Genomic DNA, 5806 nt, shown 5'->3' on the forward strand with positions numbered 1-5806 from the left:
ACCCATCACACTGTATTACACCGTTCGGTAAGTAGGTACTTCATCAGAACGCATTGAATTTGCATTTGCCAAAACGTAATAAGGTCAGCTGAGTTGATAAATGAAGCTCTTCTAAAAAGATGACTTTGATAACATCTACTTGATAAAACGCGTTTATGTAGTGCCGTAGAAAAGTGTTCTCGACTAATTATAGTTCAACAATTCAATTTTCAAAATATAATATGAATCATCATTTTTGTTTTGTTTTTTTCTACAGTCGATTCTAATAGTAGAGTTAGAGCAATTAGTGGAAATCAAGTCTATTATAGGGGAGGAATATCGGCGCCCTCAGCAGTTTCGCTCACACTTTAATAACGCAATTATTAATCGTCGAGTGGTGAGCGGCCATGTGTCGAGGTGTGCGAGTGAGGGGAGCGTGAGGGTCTGTGCATACAGTCCATCAGTTGGTCCTGAATCAAATATCGACCCTGACAGCTCGCCATTGTAAGGTGCGGACGTCCCCCGGTCCCTCACACACTCCACGAGTGCTGCCGACGCGCCTCCCCGGCGAGCGGCATTCACACTGCGTTTACATTCCATTAATTCAAGGACTCTTATTACTGTTTTGAACCGCTTAGCAGCCCCTCCTCATACGGTGAATGCAGGCTTTTATACATTTTGGATAAATTTGAATTGTTTTATCAAACAACTTTGATTGAAGATATAGCCTTTACTTATTAACCCTTTTAACCCCGACGTCCGTACTATACGGACGTCGTAAAAATGGCGGCAACTCCCGACGTCCGTATAGTGCGGACGTGCACTTTTTATAACTTTACTGGCCACCTATTTCACCAAATGCTTTGAAATTTCATAGACTTATGCACAAAGATATTTTGCATCGAAATATATTAGTTTGTAATGGTTTGACTTCATATGTTGTCAGTCTGTGACTACGCAATTGCAGTTCGTCTCGACTGACTGCTCACGCTTGTTGCAGACAGCTGTATATCACGTGGTTGTGAATATTCCGTTTTTCATCACAGTTTTAGGTTAAAGCAGTGTAAAGTACGGCAGTTAAAGTTTAGTTTATTATTTGTTTGATTTCAAAATGAGTAAAAGACATTGTTCAAAGTCTCCCGTAAGTGAAAATACACTAATTAGTAACTCAGTTGCAAACAAACAATTCACCCCAATTGTTTTGGTGACCACAAGTGCTAAAACATTTTGTACTGATGTAAATATTGTTTTAAAACTTTTTTTTTTAAATTTAGATTATGAACAGTTTTAGTTATTTTGTCAGAAATAACTTTGGTTTTATGTTTATTTTAAGTGCTGTGAATTTCAAAGGTCTTGTTACATTGCTTTGCCCAGAAATGGTAAAAAGAAAAATTTACACGGCTTTACAAAAGTTTATGTTACTTCACTTTTAAATAAGGTAGGCCTATAATTTTTGTTTCCTTTTATTAAGGATTAAATGTACCATAAAGGAAATGGGTATTTTCGTGTCAAATATTTTTTTATCTATATGGTTTCCATGATCAAACTTGAATTTTTTTCATTTTTTTTATTTGTTTATATATGTATATGTATGTAAAAAAAAAATACTTTCATAATAATAATTTTATTTGTATAATTCTGTAAGCTACATGTATATAGAAGTAAAACAAAAAAAGAATTACCTAAATATCTTAAAAAATAACTGAGTTATGAATTTTTTACAAAACCCTTACATTTTGTCTGAAAATGGCTTGGGACTTCTGGCACATCACTTGATTTAGTGGCCGGGGTTAAAAGGGTTAATTCAAAATGATTTTCTATTTATTTTAAATAACACTAATTTTATTTTCACAATGCAAAAAGTAGTTTTAATTGAAAGTGTATCTTTTACAAGAATATATCATTTGAAAAAACGTGTTCAATAGTTAAGGTTTTAATAAAGGCGGACTTTGGATGTGTTAGAGATAGTCCAGTTTCAAATCTTATGTACGACCTTACCACTATTTATCAGTACCATCGACCTCGCACTGTATGAACTCTTCCCCTTATTCTGTTTGATGAGTTCCTCGTACATGGCTGAGACCCATGAAGACAGGCAGAATAAGACTTAAAAGAGGATCGAGTTCTCCTTTAGTTGCAAAAATTCATTGTGATAGGCACACGTCACATTTGGCATTATATGGGTCATCTATTCGCTTTTTGACATTATACGATTTAAATTATGGTTAGGAATTACACTGTCGTGCTGAGAATAAAATCCAAATCAGACAAACGATTACACAGATTTGTTTGTTGTTATTGGTTTGTTTCTCTGTGGAAAAATCAAAACTATTTAATATGACAAAACAAATATAATTGATACCCAATTTCTGTCAATTCGTATTTTGCCTCAGAGCAAACAGGAAATTCTCTCGGAACATTTCCTGTCTGAGTATATACAAAATCTCAAACATACTGGATTTCCAATTAAAATACTTTATGTTTATCTAGAATGGGGTAGGAAAATGTATTGAAAAATGTGAATTTTAAGTTTAGCTCCAGTCTACCTTCCTCTTAGTGCAGCGTCTACAATCTTACGCTGTCACAGACTTGAATCTTGGAATCAGGCGTCATGTTCGTCTCAAGAAGTCAGCGACGAAAAAGCTCAAAATTAACTCTTTACATCGTTTTCATATCAGAGACAAAACTACAAAAGTACCGTAAGTGTGGCAGTGGAGACACACTTACGGTAGTGGAATCTGGGTAAAAATGTATTCTTGTTGTTACAGTTGAGTGCACTAAGATATTTTAGACTTAATCTCTACCCACGGGGGAGCAACCGAGTTTTCTACACATAACGTATCTATGTTGGTAATCTTCCAACATTCACATAGATATGATACTAAAAATGTTCATGCTTATTGCGTTCAATGTTTAGGTTGAGCAGTCTACCACCTGGCCACCAATGCAAGTTTGTTTACGATTGTTACGTTATAACCCTCAAAGTTTGTTACATTTTGTAAGAAATTGAAGCATCGCGTAGATCTTCGCACTATTATATCAATTCCATAATATTTCGTATTATATTGCATTGCGTAATTTCCAACTTCTTACTAACAACATGTGTATAAACACATTTCCTGTCCCATTTCCTGGAGATATCAGTTAATTAAACAGTTTTAACATGAAAATCAACAGATGAACCATTTGTCTTTAGTAGTAATTTATTTTTTAAGTTTTTCATAGTTTATTATTGGTCTATAAGTTTTTGTTTAGGACTAAATACCACAAATAGTCCAGGAGAAATAGAAGTTAAAAATGGTCAAATAAATAAATATTTTCTTACAGCAAACTAATGGCACAATTTTGTCAAATACATCATAGATAAATAAAAAAAAACCATTCCGAACCAAAATCGTCTATTAGGGGGTTTAGGAGGGGTGGTTTTTAGGGGTGAAAACGGTTTTTTTGCAAAGTCTGTTAGTTAGACTGAATTTTCTCAAAGAATCAGATGAAGTTCAAGCTTATTATCATAATAGGTGCATGTCATCTTTTTATGATGGGACAAGCTCAACATCTTGTAGACATACATCGAGTGTAGATTCTAAAGATTTGTTTTGCAAAATTTTAAAGTTTTACTTACGATTTGTATTTTATATGGACAAAAATCTTGTAAAGTGCTAATCACGAGGCTTATTTCACGACACTACTCCAATATAACTTGACTGACGACAAAGCAGCTGATTATTGAATGCTTAGAAACATACTGAGACCCGTATAATAGAAGAATAGGATTGACCCCGCCCTTTTGCTTCAAGGACACTATTATATACCTGTACTATATATACCTGTAATCCAACTTTCACATTCAACAATATTTCTAAACTTTTCAAAATATTCGGAAATTCTTCAACATAAAAAAAATTTAATTTAAATAAATAATAACAATTTTTCCACGTAAATAATACAATGTATAATGAAAAATGTCAATATTTTGTTTATTTTCAATTTTTCTGCAGTTTTTTTCAATTAAACTACATATTTTTTACTTCATTTCTTCAAAATAGACAAAAAAAACGAAAATAATGAGCCGTCAGAGAACCTTTTTTGATTAAAAAAAATGTTTCAAAATGGCGATTGAAAATTATCAAAATATTTTTTTAAAGTGAAATTTTATTATAACGGCTGAATATTTCTTAATGAAAAAAATACAGTAGTTTTAGAATAGAACAAAGTATATTTTATCAAACTTTCAGCTCAATCGAACCATTTTTGTAAAAGAAAAAAATTAAAAACCAAAAAAACTGTTTTTTTGAATTTTTTTGGGAAATTTTTGAGGTTAGGGCAAAAATGATTACTACACAAGTTGTAGATTTTGTTATTTCCAACAACTTTTATATTTGAATTTTTTCAATAGGATGCATTGTTTACTCACAAATTGCAGAAAACCGTTTTCACCCCTAAAAACCACCCCTCCTAAACCCCCTAATAGACGATTTTGGTTCGGAATGGTTTTTTTTTATTTATCTATGATGTATTTGACAAAATTGTGCCATTAGTTTGCTGTAAGAAAATATTTATTTTTTCAATCAGGTAATACGACTGGACTAAAAATATACTCCTCCAACTTTTACTAAAATGACAGTATTTCTTTGAGAAAGGACTAGTATATTACTAATTAGAAACCTGATAATAATATTTAGTGATATTGGTCCGAATTTTAGTAGAAGTGGCAGGGTAAGTAATTCTTAGGCATTATTTATATTATGTATAAGTTCTACTTTAATTATTTCATACATCACATACATACAAGTCTTTTAATTTATAATGAATCATGTTATAGAGTTTTCAGATAAGTTTCTTACTTTATGTTATTACAATAATCAATATAATCTTCTTGTTGTTTTTCATTTGATCAGGTACTTATTTAAATGATTTCCAAACTGATAGGTAATTAAGTTAATCACTGAAACCTATGTAAATCACTAATTATTTAATAAACTTTATTCCCACTACCCTCTAATTTAAAAAAAATTAAGCGTAGCATTTTTTGTATTTTTGGTAGATTTTATATACAAAATCAATCTATTTGAATTGCCCTCAGGGCATAATTTGCCAAAAATTTCTGAATAACTTCACCGAAAATGACTCCCACAGCCTAAAACCACACCCGCTTAAACTTTTATATAACGCAGCTTGGATCTATTGATATAAAAGTTTGGTACGCGATTTCGTTGCAATATGGCAGCCCTTCAAACCGGAAAAACAATTCCAAACTCCGTTATTTTATGATTGAGAAAATGAAGTGTTCTGGAAGCACAAAAGTTATTTTTTAAGCAGTCTTTTTTATCTCGAACTATTTTTAAGATATTTATTACACATGTAAATTCTATAAGAAATTCATTTGTATTTTCAGTCGTCACAAAATTTACCTATTGTTTCCGACTGAGCCGGAAGGACTATTGTATTCTACGATAATGTGATGTACATAGATGTGGTGCGTAAGTAACCACCAAGAACACTGTTGTAACTGTAGAGTAGACTGCTGCTGCATGATTCCTACTTAACCTTTCGTTGTCTTGACTGAACAGCGTGGAATGCTATAAACTGGGCCACAGTCAGACCTTTTACATCCCAAATCAAATGCGTGTTACGCACTAACAGCTCATCGTAGTTTTAATATGCTTTAAGTGCAATAGAAACACATTTTTAAAGCACATTTCTTAATTGAAAACCTGTTTTGAAGAACTTTGATAAGATCCAAACTTTATTCCGTCCATACAAGCATATTCATTCAAAACTAATAGTCGGCAAGATTAAGACGTATTAATTATTATGTTATATAATT

The sequence above is a fragment of the Homalodisca vitripennis genome, chromosome 1 (genome assembly GCF_021130785.1).
Source record: "Homalodisca vitripennis isolate AUS2020 chromosome 1, UT_GWSS_2.1, whole genome shotgun sequence".
Taxonomy (NCBI): domain Eukaryota; kingdom Metazoa; phylum Arthropoda; class Insecta; order Hemiptera; family Cicadellidae; genus Homalodisca; species Homalodisca vitripennis.